At 47.4% G+C, this 21,911-nt stretch overlaps 1 long non-coding RNA gene across 1 annotated transcript in view; it reads left to right on the top strand.

Annotated features, from left to right (window-relative positions):
• Window positions 1–9,534: 9,534 nt before the first annotated feature.
• The window catches only part of LOC146354371 (uncharacterized), a 37,672-nt gene continuing 25,295 nt past the window's right edge, over window positions 9,535–21,911 (top strand). The window contains exon 1 of the long non-coding RNA XR_014787423.1: window positions 9,535–9,815. This is a non-coding gene — a long non-coding RNA (uncharacterized LOC146354371). The remainder of the gene's footprint in view (window positions 9,816–21,911) is intronic.

Here is a 21,911-nt window from a genome sequence, read left to right as displayed (position 1 = left end):
GCCGTAGTCTACGTAAATGTTTATGTAGACTACACGTGCCCAAATAAGGAACACAAATGGCGGTGCCCATGGGCGCCGCCATTTGCATACACGTTGTTTTTTGTTTTTAAGTCAGCCATGATAGGACACGTAAACATTTACGTAGCCTATCACGGCTGACTGCAGGGATGCAAACGGCGGCGGCTATGGCCGCCGCCATTTGCGTCCCGGCAGGAGACGATGTTTCGTGGCCAGAGGGACGGGGCGCCTCCCCCCCAGCCAGAATCTGGGGGGTAGGGATGGAGCGCCTCCCCCCCACTGCAAAGCAAGCTTCGGGATCAGGTAAGTGACTTTCGTCCATCCCTATGCAGGCCTTAGAAATATAGCTCTTTGCTTTGAGAGTTTTTGTGGAAAAAAACAATTACAGCTGCACCTAGCACAAAAAGTACTTGATCAAACTGCCTGAGATTTGGCAAGTGGGATCCCCTCCAAGTCAGCAGAGAGGTCTCCACGTTTCGTGTATTTCTCATGAAAACTGAAAAAGTTATGGCTATTTGTGTTTCCCAATGCAAATCAATAGGAAAATGCCCAAACCCAGTGATATCTGAATCTTGCTTCGGTTCTGGAACCGAGTTGAAGCGGAAGGCATCTGAATCAGTCCAAGTTGAAGAGGGGAATATTTGAAGGGTCTGAAGTGGCATCCAAACCAAAGCGGGGGTCTGGTCCGTGTGCAGCCCTAATACAAATGTTATAAATTGAAAGATCGATAAACACATAAATAGAGAAATAAATAGAATCTGGAAAGAAAAAGTAAATATATAGCAGCATTGTCTGTTGTGTATAGCAAAGAGGGAAAGGAGGGATCATGAATGCAAAATGTGGAATCATTAGCTATACAGTAACCAGGCTGAAAAGCTTTTAAGGGAGCAATCCTATGGAGATAGATGGCTGCCTCTGAACTCAGAGGCGACTGCCTATTCAGTGCAGGGCAGGAGGAGCATAGAGGGGATCATCTCCTCCGCCCCCCAGCTGCCCTGCATTCATGGCTAGATGGCCAATTTTGGCTCTCCAGCCACAGGGTGTTGGAGCACGGGGTGGGGAGGCCAGGTGACACATAGGAAGTGTCATACAGGCACTTCCGAACTCCCTGCCCCACCCCCGGGGGCGCCCCCTTTCCCCCACTCTGCACTGCTCTTCCAAGCACGGAGTGTGGGGATGGCAGGGGAGGGGGTGGGGAGGCGGTTCTCTGGGAACTGACCTCGGGGTGCGGGCTCCAAGGTCGGTTCCCAGGGAGTGCGGAGCGCGGGCTCCAAGGTCAGTTCCTAGAAACCAACCAATCCTATGGCCATCTAGCTGCTATCCAGCGGCCATAGGATTGCGCCCTAAGTGAATGTAGTCTTGAGAGCTGTATTTCTCCTGTGCGAATGATTGTTGAACGAACCTGTGCCTTTACTCTGATCCCAAAGTAATTCCTTCTGCTGCTAATGGAATGTAGTAAATATCCAATCTCCATGTTAAAGTCAATCTTTGGTTTTCAGAACTGATGAGATTTATTGGGGCAGAAAGAATGGGGAGGCAACAGCAAGCATTGATTGAAAGAGATTTTGTCTGTGCTATTATGGCAGGCTACTGAAGTGGAAAAAATAGCTTTAAAAAAGATCACTATAAAACTAAGACCTTTCATGTTCTCCTTTAATGTTGTCATTACCTGTTTTTTCTCCAAACAAAGAAGCTTTTCTTCTTGGGTGAAGGTGACCATAGGCAGCGTAATCAACACAGCCAATCCACCACCACCCCAGAAGGTATCATTATGCCTAATTCCAAGGGGCTATTCAATGGTACCCTTCTACCTGCGTTTAAAAGCAATTTTCTCTCTTCTTTAAATAATCTACATGTGTTAATTACAAGGCAGCAAAGAAGCTGAAATGGTGTGAAATTAGACGGAATGAATTATTCATGCCATTCGTCAGCTGCTGTGGCTGGGGTCCCCACCCCCACCCATCCATTGGGGTAAAAGAAAGATTTACAAGAGAAAATGAGATATTCTTCTAAACCAAGGAAGAATGCAGCATTGTCTCCTCCACACAGCATCCTGAGCCCCACCTACACAGAGACGCTTTCTGAGGCGATTCCGGTTAAATCTGGATTTTCATGAACTTCCTCCCTGCCCCCCTCCCTGCTCCTGCGCTCAGTGAAGTGCAATGGAAGAGAATGAACTGCTTCCGCGTAGACATGTTTAGGCAACACCTCTCCTTGTGTCCAGCTTTTCTCAGTGGGAATAAGGGTCATTTCGGGGTGGTCACCTTTAAAAACACTTAAAAGTTATGTGGATCTTCACTCTTCCATAAGAGCAGATATTTTAAACAACAGGCTTGCTCCCTGCCCCTCTCCTCACTGCCGTGCTCACTGAAGTGCAATGGAAGACAATGAGTTACTTCGGAGAAGGCATGTTTAGCCAACAGCTCTCCTTGTGTCCACCCTTTCATGACACAACTTTCCCTTCCGCCTATAGTGCTGCTCCCCCCAGACTGCACCGAAGCCAGTTGAAGTCACACAGACTCCCAAGCCACACCAAAGCCACTGCGATGGGAAAATCTGGCGCAAAACGACTTTACAAAAAAGCAGCTTTGGGGGCAGATAAACCCATGGCTGATGCAGAGCGGAAGTAACGTCATCTGCCATGATCATCTGTGAGTCGCAGTAGAACTGGACTGAATTAAATCCCCTGTGTAGATGGGGCCCTAGTCTTCTTTCCTTCACTTTGCTCCCTGCGTTATAGTAAAGGGAATGCAATCTCTTGCTGCCTGCCTAAGGAATCATCCAAAGCTTTCTATTTGCAGGGGTTCAAGAGTATTGTCTTTGAGAGTAATGTGAGAGTATTATTTCAACACTTCTGCCCGCTCCCTGCTCGCACCCCCAGAAAGTGTTATTTTCCAAAGTGTTATTTTCAGCTCATATTGGTTTCTGATGGTCCACATGGCTGGCAGGACCTGTGCAGGTTTCAAAGCTTGCCACAGAACAGAAGTGTTAAGGAAATATCCAAGGCAGGTTAGTTTGAACAGTCAGAAATATATTAAAGTACATCACGGCCGTGAGAGAGACTGACGAAACTGTGTCTCTCCCCCCAAAAGAAAACAGGATGCATTTATACAGACTGAAAGTTGGAGAACAAAGAAAAACACACTATGCATGCTCAGAAACCAATTAGGGTTCAGCACAGTCTTATCAGCGCAGCAGCCTTCTTATCTTTAGGGATGAGTTACTTTGGTGGATAGGAATTCCTTGCTTATGAGCAAGTTAAGATTACCTTCTCATGGTCTCTCTCTCTCTCTCTCTGACACACACACACACACAATCCCATCAGGCACCTCACCTGAACCAAACTACTTACAAGGCCTAGTCAGGCCTACCTTCACAATCCCCCCTTTGAGCCTATCAGGCTCACCATCTATGCTTGTATTGTTATCAGTTGTTCATTCTCTTTATCTCTCTCTTTCTCTTCATACACATTTCTCTTTGCATTCTACTGACCATTTGGTGCAGTTCAGCTTTATATGTAGTTTTAGAAAGGAATTTGATATATTTAATTAAAGCAATGATTACAAGCAACAAAACAAACAACCATTATGCTTATTACATTGCACATCTTGCTAGGTGGCTGTTTGTGGTAGATCTGGGTAATAGGGTTTAATCATTTATTCATTTTAGTCTGATTTAGTGGGATTTGGATCATTGGTGTGCCTCTATGGGCGTGGACTGGCACATGGCTGCAGACCTAGCAGTTGGATACATTCAAATCTACTTGAATCTGGTTCACAACTTTCAGGAAAGTGTTATTTGCTTTTATGCAACAAAAGAAGTCAAGCAGGGGCAGGATGCAGGTGGGCCGCAACATGAGAATGTGCCTCTGGTGGATGCTGTGACAACTCTTTCTTCACTAACAGGTGCTAGGCTCACTGCTAGTCTTATGCTCACCTCACCAGCAAGTGTGTGGCTCACTACTGGTCCTTTAGAGGTGGCTATTTTGTAATCCAGAGGAAGCCAAAGTGCCAAAAGTCTAAGAAGATCTCACACGATAGCAGGAAAAAGGGCAACAAGCCAGTGCCATGATGGCAACCAGAGATGTTCTCTTTCCGAGTCCAAAGTGACTCAAAGGGCTGATGAAGTCTGTGTTAGGGCACATCTAGCATCGTCTGGTTCTGGGGAACATCATCTCCAGGGGCAACACTTTCTTGCAGTGGGATGCGGGGATCCAGGTAGGCTGTCCTTGCAGCTTCACGGCAGCGTGGGTGGTCAACAGAAGCTGATGGGGTCTTTTCCAGTGAGGCTCAAGGGAAGACTTCTTCTGAAGGACTTTGATGCAGACTCAATCTCTAGGCTACAGGTTGTGACACGGTACTGTAGGAACGTCTGGAAGGACTTTTTAACCTGTGAATGGAAAGCCTTCACACACTTCATTAATGCTTGGCAATAGTTCAACATGGTCTCATGATCCCTTAAATGCAAGTTAGTAAGACGTTCTTTAATAGGTGCTGAAGACGGGAGTCTCATGGGCTTCTTTATAAGGATCTCATAGGCACTGAGCAGTTTGTCAGTGTGAAGTGGCACGTATGTTGATCAGGGCCAAAGGTGGAGCATCTGGCCATTTAAGTCCAGTTTCAGCACAGATTTTGGTTAATTTGTTCTTTAAGACTCCATTCTTTTTTTCTTTTCTACCAGCCCTGCTGTCAGGATGTTAGGTACACTGAAAATGCTGTTGATTTTGCAGAGCTTTGTACACACAACTACTAACATATATTTAAAATAACATTTCTTCATCTGAATGAAATCTATTTGTACATTAAAAGAAAGCTTACACATCCCTTAACTCTCGGTTCAGTCACTGTGGTTTTCAGGGGAGTGACGGGGTGCTGTACTCTAGGGCTATCTGAGCAGATGGTGCACCTTCTATCAGACAAGAACAGATAACAGGCTACTTCACTCAGGATTTTATAGAGGAAGTCTCACTAACTTAGCAAACTGTCAGAAAGTACACACACTGCTGGCCCCCCTTGACCAAGGCCTTTCCCCTTTAGGCAGCAAAATAAGTTTTCTCACAGTACAGAAAGAAACATTCCTTATCAGTTAGAAGGCACACAGTGTGAAGAGCAATTACGGTGCATTGTTTTAGCTTCTGTTAGTGGCAAAAAGCACGGCTCTCACTGTATGTGAATGCAGCTCTATGAACAAACTCTAAAAACATGAAAATTGCCAACTTTCTAGCAAATCAGCGTACTTGTACTATTGATCACTGCATTACTGCATATGTTTCTGGGCAAATTCACACCTGACTGCTTGCCATTCTTCTGAAACAAAATCTAATAAACTCCCCCCTTGAATTCTCACAGATTCTATATGCAGTTGTTTATTAAACATTTAAAACAAATCATATATCATTAAGCTTGCTAGGCTAAATACAAAGCAAAAAGACAATGCAAGAAAATAACAATAACTAATATAACAAGAGGACAAGGCACAACATAGGATTTCCAATCTACTGTTACTCCAGTGTACAAATACATCTCACCAGTGGCTTTCAATAAAAGTTTACACTTGCTTAGACCACTTTAAAATCTTATTCTCATATTGACAGCATCATTCTAGCACATGCAGCATCTCTCAACAAACATTCAGTTTAGCTTGCATTTTCTTCTTTGTGAAGTAACACTTACTGGTACGCACAGAAGGCTGAGCTTCCTCAGCCAACACTTACCCTCTATTGCCAGTCACACACAGTCATTGCATCTTGATTTTTACATGGGAGAAGCTGATGCTATTGTAGGTTTTAGGTGGCATATAGGACAATTTGTCTAGCAGACTCAAAGGACAGGCATTTGATGACAAAGAAGAATAAAAAGCTCACACTCTCACACGGCAAGAACAATAGCCACAAATACAGATATAAAGACATTTTCTATAAAAGCAAAAACAAAGTTACTGAGTACATTAAACACACTATTCACATTTATGCAACTTGCTTGATCTAAATCATTGTGGCACCTTCACCCCTTAGGGGACTGACTCAGTCAATTCTACCCTTCTTATCTGCTACTACAAGGTGGGGAAGAAGGATCATGGGTGCTACGGGGAGTGCCACAAATGATCAGTGTACTGAGAACAACCAACCAGGCTCCACTTTTCTCTTTCAACATTTGGGCCTGATTTTGGAGTTATGCAACATCTTCAAAAGTTGCCATGGGAGACTGGCTTATTGCTGAAAGGAATAAGGCAGTAGTGAGGGCAAAAAGTTCTGCTACTTGAGCAGAAGTACAGTTAGGCAAAAGATTTTGTTCTATTACAGTATGGGAAGTACAGATAGCATATCTCTTCAGCATTTCGTTGACAAAACCTATCTACAAAACACACACAATCTACATTAGTCAGTAGCTCATCTGACAGAAGTAAGGGCCTTCTCCTGGGATGTGTCTTCTGCTTCAGCTTGTCGAGCAGCTCTCAAAATACATGTTAACCTTTCATATGCAGCATACAGCTCTGTCAGTGTTGTTGTTTTCTTTCTTACTCGGAAGTAAGTGTGTGGGACCTGATCCAGATTAGGGTCCTAGCATGGGAGGGGGGCGCGCGCAAGGGGCTTTAAGCCTTTGGTTCCATTGTGGTCCCAGTCTGGATTGGGCTCCCTGCACTTGCAAATCTGCCTAGGAAAACAAGCCCTCATTTGCTTCAATGGTAGCTGTTTTCCCAAGGCAAACTGCAAGGGGAGCAGAAGTCATAATGGGGCCATAATGAGGGGCAAAGCGTTAAAAAACCAAACCCCATGCTAGGCTCCTGATCTAGATTTGGGGGATCCCCCTGCTTACTTTTCAGTAAGCATAAGCATAGCTACATGGTAATGTGTAGTTGAGTTGCACTTAGTTTGCAATGAAAATTTTATTTATTTATTTATTTATTTATTTATTTCATTTCTATACCGCCCAATAGCCGAAGCTCTCTGTGGGAAAATTTATCCCACTGATTTCAGTGGGACCTAAGTTCAACTAACTTGGTCTGGATCCAACCCTATATCTATATCTATATCTATATCATATCAATATCTACATCTACATCTTGTTCACCTGTCTCTCGCTCTGTCCTAGGTAACAGTGGTGATGGTAAGGAGGAGCAGTAGATCCCTCTGCCCACTTGCTCTCTCCAGTCCCACGACCCTAAGTGTGAGACCTATTCAGGCCCTAAAGGGGGTCCTTTCCCTGTCCTGGATCCCAAGATCCTAGGCGGCTGGTTCTGCGAATCTCCTTTCCGCTTAAAGATGCTTCCAGGTGTTCACTGATACTTCAGCCCTAAGTGCGCTACCCAGACTGCCTGCCTAGTGGTGACCAAACTGCCCTATTTATCAGCACCTCACACCCACATTAGTGTTGCAGCATGCGCAGGCAGAAAAATGAGCCCCCTGTTGCCAATTTGGGGACTTGAGAAACAATCCAACATGGCCTGTGCCATGGCCAGCAAACCCCAGGAAGCAGCATGGGTGCCAGCCAAATAGCGATGGTGCCTTGCCCTTGGCTTGAGCAGGGCGGGCTTACGTAGCTGCTTAAGCCCCACCCCTTTCACATTGTCATCACAACATAACTTGCATACGTCTGCACATAAGGGATGTTACGGCACGCCTCCTCCCCTCTGCAGCTGACCACAAATGCTGATTCCTCCTTGGATTCCTCCTTTATTTTCGCCGTCATAGTCTACGTAAATATTTACGTAGACTAAGACAGCCAAAAATAAGGAACGCAAATGGCGGTGGCCGTAGCCGCCACCATTTGCGTACGCGGGGTTTTTTTGTTTTTGGTTTACCCAGAGCCCTCCGCGGCCGGAAATCCAGCTGTGGACGGCTCTGGCCTGGGCCTGGCTGGCTGCTCCGCAGAGCTGCCGCGGACCACAGCCGGCCGTCGAGGATTGCGGTGGGAGGGATGGAACGCCTCCCCCCCGTCAAGGATTCCGGGGGGAGGGACAGAATGCCTCCCCCCCCATGAACATAATCTGCGGAAAGGTGACTTTCATACATCCCTAGATATACTCTCTCAGTGAGACATTCTCTAAGGCAGGGGTCCCGACCTTTTTGGACTGGTGGCTGTGTTTGAAATTTTGAGAGCATGTGGTAGGTGCTGTCACAAAATGGTTGCCATGAAGGAGCCTTGCCCATTCACAAAATGGTTGCCATGGTAGGTGTGGCCAGTCACGAAACACCCATTTCCCATAAGGCAAACTGATGAGGCTAAAAGAAAAGTAACTTGCCTGAGAACCTAAGAGCAAGACAGAGGTGGGATCTGAGAGCTAAACCACAAAACCACTCTTTTAAACCCACAGTTTTCTGCTCCAACACTCATTTCACAGAAGGCAAAATGATGAGGCTTAGAGACAAGTACTCAGATTTTTGGCCAAGTTACAAGGCAAAGGTGGGGTCTGAGCCCCAAATCACAACAAAACACCCATTTCACAGAAGCCAAACATGCTGCTCAGAGAAACACCCACACCCAGGCAACCCCCCGCCCCCAAAACACCCCACCCCAGGCAAAACATACAGAAACCACATATTAAAAAAGCCCAGGCAAAACACATACCACATTAAAAAGCAACAGGCAATACACATACACACCATAGTCACTCCCTGCTACCCCATCTAGACCCCTAGGATGATCTCTACCTCCCCTGCTCTTTTTTCTGGGTGGCTGGACATGTCTCAGAACAAAGTACTGGGGAGCAATACCAGCCATTTTCTTTTCTGTGAATGTACCTGGGGCCCATGTCGGGCCCAGAAGCATACTTAAAAATAAAGGTGGTGCTGGAGGCTGGTGCTCTGCTTTGCAGCATGCCAGCCTCCCAGTTAAACAATAAATAACTTAAACCCCCCAAAAAAAACCTTGAGAAGGGGCAGGGAGCCTGGCAGGTGTCTGGGGTTACATTGGGGCAGATTCCAGACATTTAAGCATTCTAAATATTAATTTTAGTGCAAAGCCTCTAAGTTGTGAAAGGCTAATGGATATGCTGTGTTCATTGCTCCTAATCTATGTGGCATTTTGTATTCCTCCTCCATACTCCACTGTTGGGAACCATTGGAAAAAATAAAACAGATGCAGCGTTTGAAGAGTGCATTTCCTCCTCCTCCCATAACAGCTACTGAATAACTGCCTTCTATCATCTCCAACTCCTGGCTGAATAAAGAATGAATGACAAAGGTGAAAGTTAGGATTTAAGAAAATTAATCTAGCGATCTGGGACTTCATGTAGGTTCACTAAAGTCAAATAAATATGATTCTAAGACAATTAGCAACACGTAAACTATCCCAATAGGAATCAGCCTCAGCATCCCACCTGGAATGCTCAAATGCCTGCAGAAAATGCAACAAGATTATTGTGGAATAATTTCAATGTCATTTCAGCCATTTGGCAGAACAATTCCTTTCCGTCTTGTGCTTGTTTACATTGGGCTGGATCCAGGATCTGCTTTCCTTGCGAGAAGAGGACCTGCCGTGAGAGGAAGGACTCTCCTTGTTAAAGGTCCCTCCCCCTGATTTGGGGGGATTCACCCCACCCCAACACACCACAGCTCACCCTGTTCAGCAGGGTCTCCTGGCTCTCTGTGTAGCATTTTCAGGGGGGTGGAGGGGCTGTGGGAAGGAGGATGGGGGAGTCAGCTTCTGCTAGCACGGTTGATCCAGCCTAAACCCGATGAGTATACTGGTATAGGGCATGTACAGGCATGCAGAGGAGGTTTCATGTTTCAAAAACCGTCAGATTTTGCTGTTGAAGTTTGACTTCTAGGCCTTCATCTTGGGACCTGCTGCTGAACTGTAAGTACTGAAGGTTCAACACCAATTTGCGAAATTCTTTTGCACCCTGAAAAGTAGGGTTGTGCACCACTTCGGCCCGAAACCAGCTCCAAGTCAAATGGGGCACTTCAGGCCACTATGGGCCACCTCCAAGACAAGGCAAGGGCTTCTCTGTGAGCCCCTGCCAAAGGAAGTGAGGCGGGTGGCTACTAGGAGGGCTTTCTGCTGTGGCACCCCAGCTGTGGAATGAGCTCCCTAGTGAGGTTTGCCTGGCACCTACATTGTATTCCTTCTGGCGCCAGGTGAAGACCTTTTTATTTTCCCAGGCATTTTAGTATTTTAGCTTTCTAGACTTTTAGCTTTGCTGTTTTAAATCTGTATTTTAAATTCCTGTACTGCCGCTAGGTTTTATTGTGGCTGTATTGTTATATTGTGGTTTTAATGTTCTATATATTTTATATTGTTTTATTGTGTGCCATTTGGTTTTAATTTTTGTGAACCACCCAGAGAGCTTCGGCCATTGGGTGGTATAGAAATTAAATAAATAAATAAATCAGGTCGCTCTGAAGTGCCTCAGTGTGCTTCGGTGTGATCCGGAAGCCCAGCCGCCATGGTGCTGCCATGACTGCTCCTGCCCAGCCCCCAGCTCCTTACCTGGGTCCTATGGACACACTGGCAGCCATCTTGTTGTTCTGGATGGGGGCAGCCATTTTAAAAATGGCAACTCCCTGTATTTCCAGAAATACAGGAAGTTGCCATTTTTAAAATGGCTGCCCCCATCCAGAACAACAAGACGGCTGCTGGCACACATTCAGAGGGCATAGGAGTTGGCTGTGGCAGCAGCTCCCCCAGCAGGGGCTCCCCTGGCAGCACCAGCTGTGGTGCCTCTCCCAGCAGCGCTGGTGGTGGCTCGTTCGGTGGTGGCGGACCCCCCCAGAACAGCCTTAAGGGCCCAGTTAAGGTGTTGGGGCTGGACGGTGTGTTGGGGGGGGAGCAGGATTCGTATGCTCGAATCCCACTTCGGCTTCATAGGCTGAGGCAATTTGGAAGGCTTCCGAATCAGCCCAAGCCGAATCAGGCCCTCTTCAGAAGCCCTGAAGCAGCCTCTGATTCAGATCATGGGGTCCATGCACAGCACTACTGAAAAGCTTCCTAAATAATGGAACATCACTAATTCAAAATATGGGGGGAAGGGCTAGCATTAGTAGACAATAAATTTAAAAATCAATCTGGATTTACCAATGGAGATGCTATTGCTCTAACAGCCACATTCAGTTGTAGGTTTTGTATTACATTGATTTATATTCCCCGCAAAAAAGTTCCCAAAAAGTCCGTTTCTAGTTGTGAGGCAAACTTTCCATGTCACTTTTCTTCCTCTAGTCCAACCATGGATTTTATTCCCAGACCTATGAACTGAAATCAGATTTGCCAGTCTCAAGAAAACTATTTTTTGATGCGACTGCCTCTACTACCATTACCGCCCCCTTGGCCTCCTCCTATGCAGAGATCACTGTGACTGTGTGAGGACTGTAAACATAAGATCATAACGGAGCAGCAGAGCCCATATTTTGCATGGAAAAGGTCCCAGGTTTAAATCAGGAGCATAAGAAGACCCTGCTGGATCAGACAAAATGGCTATCCAGTCCAGCATCCTGTTTCTCACAGTGGCCAGTCAAATGCCTCTGGGAAGCCCACAAGCAGGACATGATGAGGGCAATAGTTCCCCACTACCTGTCATTTATTAAGAGCTATGCTGCTGCCTTTGATACTGGACGGAGTATGTAGCCACCATTACTAGTAGTCATTGATGGCCTTATCCTCCATGAACTGATATACTACCTTTTTCAAGCCATTTCAATTGGTGGCCATCACGACATCTTGTAGTAGCAAATCCTAAAATTTAACTATGTGCAGTGTGAAGAGGGACTTATTTTGTTTGTTCTGGGTCTCCCGCCATTCAGAATCATAGGATGACCCCAGTTTCTGTTATTCTATGCCATACATAATTTAATAAATCCCTATGATGTTCCCCCTTCCTTTCCCCTTTTCTAAAGGTTACCAAATGTTGTAACCTTTCCTCATCAGGGAGATGCTCCAGCCCCTCAATAATTTTGGTTGCCCTTTTCTGCACCTTTTCCAGCACTACAACATTCAAGTGTGGCCGCACCATTTTGTATGGCATTATGATATTGGCAGTTTTATTTTTGGTCATTTTCCTAATTTCCTAATGAATTCATCTCTTTCACAGCTGCACTGCCACACACTGGGTAGACATTTTCACGGGGCCATCCACCATGACCCCAAGAGCATTGAAAGCTGAGTGAGGAGTTACTGCAATGGTGGCAGCTGTTGTTGTTAACAGGACTTTTGGGGCACAATCCTATTCAGATCCAGTGCAAGGCAGGAGGAACATGGAGGGGATCGTTCCCTCCGTGCTTCTCCTGCCCTGCATTTTTGGTTAGACAACCGTCTAGCCCCAGGAGGGCTGAGTGGGGGAGGAGGCTGCTGTATGACACATTGGATGTGTCATACTGGCATTTCTGCCCTCCCTGCCCTGGAACGCCCCCCAGAACGCCCCTTTTCGGCCACTCTGCACTCCTCTTGTGAGCATGGAGGATGGGGATGTTCCGCACTGCCTTGGAGGCAGTGCGGAAGTTGGGGGAGGTCAGTTCCCAAAAAACCAGATATCCTATGGCTGTCTAGTGGCTATCTAGTGGCCATAGGATTGCTCCCTTAAGGACTTTTAACAAGCACAAAGCCAAACCAAAGATGCCTCACTCGGCTTTCAGGCAGTCAGCAGGCAGCAGCACTGCAAAGCCCCAAGGGAGGAGGTCCTGGCTAAGTCCTCTAGGGGGCATTTCAGAAAGCTCAAGCCGCCAGAGAGGCTGCAAGGAGAGAACAGGATAAAAATGGTAAAAAGGAAGAGCACACATACCACCACCAGCAGCCACCTCCTTACAGTAAGGTAAGCACTGAAGCCCTGCATACTGGGGAATGTGTCCAAAATTCTCAAAATCCTTGCAAAAGAGGCAGAAAAATGACCACCGCTTTTGGCAGTAAAAGAGGTTGCAAAAGGTCAGGTGGGGCTTCGCACAGCACTAGGTCTGAGTAACCTCCAAGGGTTTTGGAGAGATTTCACCATCTTGACTTTCGGCTGCCTTTTACCATTCTGCTTATTTCTGCGTTTTCTCTTTTAAAGTCAAATGTGACTGTTCTTCCTTGCCAATTTTCCATGTACATTTATGTTGAGTTGTTAGTGCTGTGGTCACTTTTCCAGTCAGTTCAATAATACAGGCACATTTCTCACCAGTTGTGGGTGCCATTTGGATTAAGTCCAAGGTTGTCTCCCCTCTGGTCAGTTCTAGGGCACAGTTGTTTAGCATATCTAGAAATGTCACCTCTTTGCCATGACTGGAACATGTATAGTGTAGTGCTGCATGATTCATAAAATAGCAGTATTAAGAATCCATCTAACAGCCATGTTCGGAAAAATACATCCTGCCTTTCAAAGTCATTAACATATCTTCATTTGTAGCATACTCATTAAAAGCTTATTTGAATGCAAAGCTAATCACATTTTGTCTTAATTTTGTAGTTCAGGCCTTTATTTTGTGACTCATTTTATACACTGTAATTCTAATGAATAAAATGAAGTAAAAATGTAGAGTTACTTCCTTCCCTAAGTCTCCTGCATGTACTGTTCCACATGTGATATTCCTCTACCCCAGACACACACACACACACACATTTTGGCTCCCCCTTAGTTGTGCTTGTGTGAGTGCACAAACAATGAAGGCACATGGATTGGGAAAACAAATTTAATGAAAATAGGCAATTATTTTAACAAAAAAAACCAAACAATCTAGAACCATAGAATTAGAACCATGGCTACAATCGAACATGGAGTCATGTTGCAATCATATACACATGTACTTGGAAGTCAGTCCCATTGAACGCACTTGGATTTACTTCTTCTGAGTAAAGATGCATGGGATTGAAGCATACTTCGGTCCATCATCCTCAATGGGTTTAAATATGCTTAACTCTACATTGAATTGTGGCTGATATCTGGGTTAACTCAGGCTTCTGGAATCCACATGTGTCCAGTCATCACAGTCCTAGTTTAAATTAGGCTGCAGTCCTGTGCGTATTTACTTGGGAGTAAGATCCATGGAACCAAGATATAGATACAGATGTAGTTCTCAGGCTGCGTGCCTTCAAATTACTATGAAGGATGGAGTGGATCAAATGTGCATAACCTTGCCTAAAATCTGATTCAGTCTTTGTGCCTACAGAGGCAATACTTACATTGATTTTAAAGAGGATCCCAGAGAGCTGCAGAGTTTTATAAGTAGCTGTTTAAGATTCTGCACCATTTTTCAGAATTATGTTTGTTGTCATGGACCCACAGGATACATACTTGGCTGAAAGCAAAATATTTGAAAAAGATTTTCCCTCTTGCTTTGTCAAGGTCTGAAAAGAGACTTGTTGGCTTTCCTGTGATATTTAGTGTTGGTCAGCACGTGCACATCCTTTATAAGCATCCCCTTTTCATATACATTGAGGTGGTCATTGGGAACATAGAGCAAAACCTTGCACAATGGACTATGGTGATTCATGGGGGCTAGGAACAAAGAGCAAGAAGATTAAAGCTCAACTTCTTATGCTTCGGATTTATCCCAGGTCTTGAAAGTGCCAGGAGCTGAAACAATATGAAACATAACCTCACGTCTAATGTGTTTTCTATGTACACTTTCTCTAGCTGTGTTTACACAGGGGATTGAAAGGGGGAATGCATTCACCTATACAAGAAGGTGTTACCAAAGCAGTCCATGTAGGGGTGTACGAAACACTTACCTGGTTCCGCTGGGGCCATCCGTGGGAGGGGGGAAAGCACTCCGTTCCCCACCCCCGGAATCCTCCCTGGGCGGCTCTGCTCCGCGGTGACTCCACAGAGCCGCCAGCAGGGGCCAGCCACAGCCGTACTTCTGGCCGCTGCCGGGCTGCTGCGCCTGCAAAACTAAGTATTTACGTAGCCTATCATGGCAAACGGCAGGAACGCAAATGGCGGCCACTACACAGGGACACAAATGGTGTAGCAGCTGCCATTTGCGCCCCTGCTCTTTGCCGTATAGGCTACGTAAGTATTTACATAGCCTATCATGGCCTAATGCAGGCATGCAAACGGTGGCCACTACGATGGCCGCCATTTGCAGCCGCAGCAGCCCGGCAGCAGCCAGAAGACAAGTCACATCCGCTGCCGCATCTGCTGCCAGGTAGGTCCGTCCTGGGGGGGGGGGAGACCATTCCGCCACAGACTCTGGGGGGCCGGATTCCAAACAATCCGGCCTCACTGGAGTCCGTGGCAGATTTTTCCAACATCCCTAAGTCCATGTCTTTAATATAGGGCTGTGCACCGCTTCAGTCTGCATCCTGAATAGGGTTGTACGGAACTCACCTCTGAGTCCGCTGGGGGGTCCGCGATCCGTTCCTCCCCCTGGAATCCTCCCCAGCCAGCTCTGCTCCATGGCAAGTCTGCAGAACCACCGGCCAGCTCCGTCCGCTGCTGGACTGCTGGTCTTCAGACACAAATGGCATCCAGCATAGCTGGAAATCTTTATGTAGCCTATCACGGCAAAGAGCAGGGATGCAAATGGTGTAGTGGATGCCATTTGTGTCCCTGCCTTTTGCCGTGATAGGCTATGTAAATTTTTATGTAGCCTATCATGGCAAACGGCAGGGACGCAAATGTAGGGATGTACGAAAGTCACTTACCTTTTTGCGGATTGATTTGCAGTGGGGGGGAGGCGCTCCGTCCCTCCCCCTGGAATCCTCGACGGGGGGGAGGTGATCTGGTCCTCCCCCCCGGAATCCTGCCCGGCTGGCTCCGCTCCGCGGCAGCTCCATGGAGCAGCTGGCCAGGGCTGTCCGCAGCCGGAGTTCCAGCTGAGGACTTACTGGTACGGACACAAATGGCAGCCGCCGTAGTGGCCGCCATTTGTGTCCAGCCAGGCTGCTGTGATAGGCTACGTAAGTATTTACGTAGCCTATCACAGCAGGCAAAAGAAAAAAAAAACAGCGTACGCAAATGGCGGCGGCTACGGCGGCTGCCATTTGTGTTCCCTATTTTTCGCCATTTTAGCCTACGTAAATATTTACATAGGCTATCAGGGCGAAAAAAAGGGGAATGCAAATAGCGTAGTGTGCGCTATTTGCGTTCCTTTTTTCCCGCCGTAATAGCTTACGTAAATATTTACATAGGCTAAAATGGCAGGGGGAAAAGGAATGCAAATAGCGCCCACTACGCTATTTGCATCCCCTTTTTTTTCGCCGTAATAGCCTACGTAAATATTTACGTAAATATTTACGTAGGCTAAAATGGCGAAAAATAGGGAACGCAAATGGCGGCCGCCGTAGCCACTGCCATTTGCGTACTACGTTGTTTTGTGTGGGGTTTTTTTGCTTGGCTTGCTGTGATAGGCTATGTAAATACTTACGAAAGACCAGCCGCCGCCGGAGCCACTGCCACCTGGAACATCCACCCCAGGTAAGTTTCTTCCTGGGGGGAATCCACGGGGGGCCAGGCCGTTCCACCACAGATTTCAGGGGGCCGAATACCAGTGCATTCGGCCTCACTGAAATCCGTGGCGGAATTCTCCACCATCCCTATGCAAATGGCGTAGTAGACGCCATTTGTATCCCTGCTCTTTTCCGTGATAGGCTACAAAAACATTTACATAGCCTATCACGGCAAAAGGCAGGGATGCAAATGGCATCCGCTACGCCGGATGCCATTTGCGTCCGAAGACAGGCAGCAGTGGACGGGACAGGCGGCAACGGATGGCAGTGGCTGGCCGGCAGCAGGTAGGATCCGGCCCGCGCGGATTCCCCTGGGTGGCGGAGGTGAGTCTTTGGAGTCCGTGGCGGAATTCTCCGCCATCCCTAATCATGAATAACGAAGCAAAGTGTGCTGCTTTGGAGGTGCCTTGGTGTGAGCCGAAGTGGATCATAACAGCACCAAGGTGACCCGAAGCAAGGCAGCTTATCGCCAAGTCACCCTAGTCTGCCTCAGAGCTTCGGAGCTACTGAAGCCATTCCCACCCAGACAGCCTGTCTCTCAGTGTATCAACTTGGGAAAGATCAGGGAGGGGATGAAGAGGAGAACAGAGGGGGGAAGTGGGGAGGAAGGGGAGGAAGGAGGGGGACAAAGGAGGAGGGGGGAAATGGTAAGCCTTGGCAAATGGCAACTCTAGTCACCAAATTAGGGCTGAACATAACCCAGCAGTTTCCAATCAGTGACAGTGGTGGATGGGGGAGGAATACTGGATATATAGGAGAGATCAGCCTGCTTTTGTTTCATTGTGTATGAGAGAGTGCTGGTTAGAGTTGGACATGGTAGTTTACTTGTTGTTAGAGAGACTTGGCTAGATCTGTGGTGTGTGTGTGTGTTTGTACTGTAGCTTTGTCTTTCTTATTCCTTCCCAGTTCAACTATTCCCTTTCTTTCTTTTGTAGATTCTTTATTTAAAAAACCAAACATTTAAAACATACTTAGTTTAGGGATGGCGGAGAATTTCTCCACGAAACTCTGGGAGGCCGAATGCCAATGCATTCGGCCCCCTGAAATTGGTGGGGAAATTCTCGGCCTCCCACCTTCCCCCCCGGGATGGGACTTACCTCTGTCAAATGTCCCTCTCGGCGGCGGGTCCCGGCAGCGTTTCGGCGGCATTGCGGCGGCGGCGGTGGCGGTGGCCAGTCTTCCGACCAGCTGCCACCGCCGCCATTTCCCAGTAAAATAAAATAAAATAAAAAACGTGATAGGCTACATAATGATTTACATAGCCTATCACGGCTAGATTTTCAAAGTCAGCCGTGATAGGCTACGTAAATCGTTACGTAGCCTATCACAGCTGACTTTGAAAAAAAAAAAGCACGTACGCAAATGGCGGCACCCATGGGCGCTGCCATTTGCGTTCCTTAGTTGGGCACGGGTAGTCTACGTAAAGATTTACATAGACTATGACGAAAATAAGGGCAACGCAAATAGCGTTGCCCTTATTTTCGCCGTAGTCTACGTAAATCTTTACGTAGACTACCCGTGCCCAAATAAGGGATGCAAATGGTGGTGCCCATGGGCGCCGCCATTTGCATACGTGCTTTTTTTTTCCCCCAAAGTCAGCCGTGATAGGCTACGTAATGATTTACGTAGCCTATCACGGCTGACTTTGAAAATCTAGCCGTGATAGGCTACATAAATCGTTACATAGCCTATCACATTTTTTTTTTTTTTTACCATTTACTTTTTTATTTCGCGGCCGGGGAGACGGGGCGCTCCCCCCCGGCCAGAATTTCGACCGGGAGGGTCGGGGCGCCTCCCCCCCACCAAGAATTTCAGGGGGAGAACTGGAGCACCTCCCCCCCACCGAAAACAGTTGCGGGACCAGGTAAGGGACTTTCGTCCATCCTTAACTTAGTTTGAGTTTCCTCCTTTCCTTGCCTGGATCTTTGTCTCCCCATCCCCCTTCTCTAATAGGTTTTACCTTTCATTCTTTTCTTGTTTATTTTAAAAACCATTTTTAAAAAATACCTTAGTTTTCCTTTCCTTGTTCTTTAGCTTCTCCCCTTCTCAAATCTCAACCATTCATTTTCCCTTACTTTCTGTCTACATATTAGGGCTGTGCAGGGGCTCCCCAATCCGACTCTTCCAAGGCGGGCCCGATTTGGCTCAGGCAGATTTGGGGGGGCCCCAACCCAACTCAGCCCTTAACCCGAAGCAGGGTTCGGATGGTGAACCCTGCTTTGGGTCCCCCCCGACACCGCTGCGCAACCCCCCAGCTCCTTACCTGGGCCGTCTCCTCCTCCTCCTCCACCACAGCTGTCACCTTCTCCTTCTCCGCTGTCGCCGCTGTGTCCTCCTTGCTGCCGCTGCCCCCTTCTCTGTCTCTGCCACTGCTGCTGCTGCCTTCTCCATTGCCGCCGCTGCCAGCTCCTGAGGCCTGGATGTGTGTCGCCATTTTTAACATGGCTGCCTCCTGGAAGTTTTTAAAAATGGCAACTCCCTGCAAGAAGAGTTGCAGCATGTCCAGGCCTCAGGAGCTGGCAGCGGTGGCGATGGAGAAAGAAGCAGTGGCAGCGATGGCAGCAGCGGTGGGCGGTGGGCAGTGGCGGTGGCGAGGAGAAGGCAGCAGCGGCGGCAGTGGAGAAAGTAGCTTAGGTAAGGACCTAGAGGCACCGGGGGGGCTGAGCCAGGAGGGCCAAAGCTCCAACGCGTACGAAGTGCTTCAGAGAGCCTCCAACCTGCTTCCGGTCGCTTCATGCCCCCTCTGCTTCACCTCGGAAGGGGCACAAAGTGACCCGAAGCAGCTGCTTCGACTCAGTGTTCGGGCGTCAGGTCAGAGCAGCACACAGCCCATATATATATATATATATATATATATATATATATATATGTATGTGTGTGTATTTCCTTTCCTTGTTCTTGGCTTCCCTCCACCACCACCCCGCCCTTCTCAATTCCTGCATTCCTTCCCTCTCCATTTTTTATCTCTTTTCCCAAATAAATAAATAAACAAACAAACCCTTTTCCCTTCTGTTAGTATTATAGATATCCCCCTCTTGCTTTTAGTTAGTTCAGTGTTCTCTTTACTTTTGCTCTCATGTGTCTGTGTGTCTGTGTGCTCGTGCTGTGGACAAGCAAACAGTGTGTGGCAAAGCGTTCCACTGTCCACATTTCAAAAAACAGTGGGCAAAGCACTACATAACATATGTTATTTAAAGGTTATACTACACTCTGTGGCAAAGCAAGCCCAATATGAGGCATCTTCAGCGCCTTGGCAGGGGCAGGGGTGGACAAGGTGCTGGTGGGCCCAGCAGCATTGGCAGTCAAGCTGGGTCACCCCCAGTCCGGATAGTGCACCCTGTAGGGCAGCAGAGTGTGGAGGCCAGTTGCAATGCCCGGAGATCACTGTTTGAGGAGGTGGTGCAGGCAGGAGCAGCTGCACTCCAACCAAAGGAGCAACATTTCCTTCTGTAATGGAAGAGGAGAGCCCGTTGTTGCTCTCAGTTCAAGTCAATGTGTCTGCCTGGCAGGGTTGCTGTGTCTTCCTGCCTCTGTCAGACAAGACAACTGTCATTGCTCTCAGCTCAAGTCAATGTGTCCACCTGGCAGGTTTGCTGTGTCTCCCTGCCTCTGTCAGACAAGGCAACTGAGAGCCTGAGGTCATCGACTGTGATTCTGAATAGGAAAGTACTAGGGGAAGGGGTTATTTGCACTTCAGAGGAACCTACAGCAGAGATTTGGGATCGTGACCTCCTCCTAATCACTGCTTAAACACCAAATGTATCTGATTATCCCTTTTTGGCTGTTGGTTTGAGTTTCTGAGAACAGCATATTTTATCTGTGCCTAGAACAAAAACTACTGGGCCAAACTGTCTGAAGTTTGGCAAATGGGATCCCCTCTATGGGGGCTGAGAGGTCCCCAAATTTCATGCACTTCTGTGGAAGCAGTGAAAAGTTATAGCTCTTTGCTTTGAGAAATTTGTTGAAATAATCTAATTTTAACTCCGCCTAGCACAAAACTTATTGGGCCAAACTGTATGAAATTTGGCAGGTGAGCCCCTCCATGGGGACTGACAGGTCCCCAAATTTGATGTGTTTATCACAAAAAACTGAAAAACTTATGGCCGTTTCTGTTTTCCAATATTATTTCAATGGGATAATATCAAATCCGAATGATTTGGATAGCCGAATCTCGCTTCGGATCCAAACCTGAAGTGAAGCGGATGGGGTCTGAATCAGTCCAAAGTAGGGGTGTACGAAAGTCACTTACCTGTCCTTGAAGCTTTTCGCGGTGGGAGGGAGGCGCTTCGCTGCTCCCCCCGCGAAGTTCAGGCCGGGGGGGAGGCTTCCCGCCTCGCCCGGCCGAAATTCAGGCCGGGGGGGAGGCTTCCCGCCTTGCCCGGCCGAAATTCAGGCCGGGGAGGAGGCGCCTCGCCTCGCCCGGCCACGAACTCAAAAGTTAAAAAAACAACAACACGCCCCCGTGATAGGCTACGTGACGATTAACGTAGCCTATCACGGCTAGATCGGCAAAGTCAGCCGTGATAGGCTACGTAAATCATCACGTAGCCTATCACGGGTGACTTAAAAAAAAAAGCGTGTACGCAAATGGCGGCCCCCATAGGGAGCCGCCATTCGTGTTCCTTATTTGGTCGCTGTAGTCTACGTAAATCTTTACGTAGACTACGGCGAAAATAAGGGAACGCTATTTGCATTGCCCTTATTTTCGCCGTAGTCTACATAAATCTTTACGTAGACTAGATGTGCCAAAATAAGGAATGCAAATGGCGATCCCCATGGGAGCCGCCATTTGCGTACGCGCTTTTTTTTCCCCCAAAGTCACCCGTGGTAGGCTACGTGACGATTTACATAGCCTATCACGGCTGACTTTGGAAATCTAGCCGTGATAGGCTACATAAATCGTTACGTAGCCTATCATGGGTGTGTGTGTGTGTGTGTTTTACTTTTTTTTTCGCGGCCGGGTAGACGGGGCGCTCCTACCTGGCCTGAATTTCGCCGGCGAGGGATGGGGTGCCTCCGCCTTGGCCTGAATTTCAGCCGGGCGAGGCGGGGCGCCTCCCCCCCTCGCCTGAACTTCGGGGGGAGAACCGAAGCGCCTCCCCTCCACCGCGAAGCAAGCTTCGAGAACAGGTAAGGGACTTTCGTCCATCCCTACTATAGTGATGTATTGCCTTTCCCTTTACATTATCGCAATCACTTCTGTTTATTGGTGTATAGTAATTACATGTATCTATACATATAAATTAGCATATGCAAATTTTATGCAAATCACCCCCTTTGGTCCTCTTTTTCAGTGATGCCATCTTAGGCAGAGCTCTCAGTTCCATAATGAGCTCATTGTGTGGCCTAAGTAAGCCACTTCCAGTATTAACATCACAATATTTCATGTGACACTGTCTAACCAAAGGAACAAGGTCCAACTGCATATAAACACTACACTTTATTAAGACAATTTCATACAGGGCAGTTGCAGGGCCTACTGTTCTCCTTGCCTCTCTAACACTGTCCCTTTGTCTCCTCCTTCTCATTTCCTGTTCC

Source organism: Heloderma suspectum, chromosome 2 (assembly GCF_057233095.1).
Source record: "Heloderma suspectum isolate Gila_16-S chromosome 2, 16-S_ref, whole genome shotgun sequence".
Taxonomy (NCBI): Eukaryota; Metazoa; Chordata; class Lepidosauria; order Squamata; family Helodermatidae; genus Heloderma; species Heloderma suspectum.
Note: the sequence above shows the minus strand (reverse complement) of the source record. Positions and strands in the feature narration are given on the sequence as shown.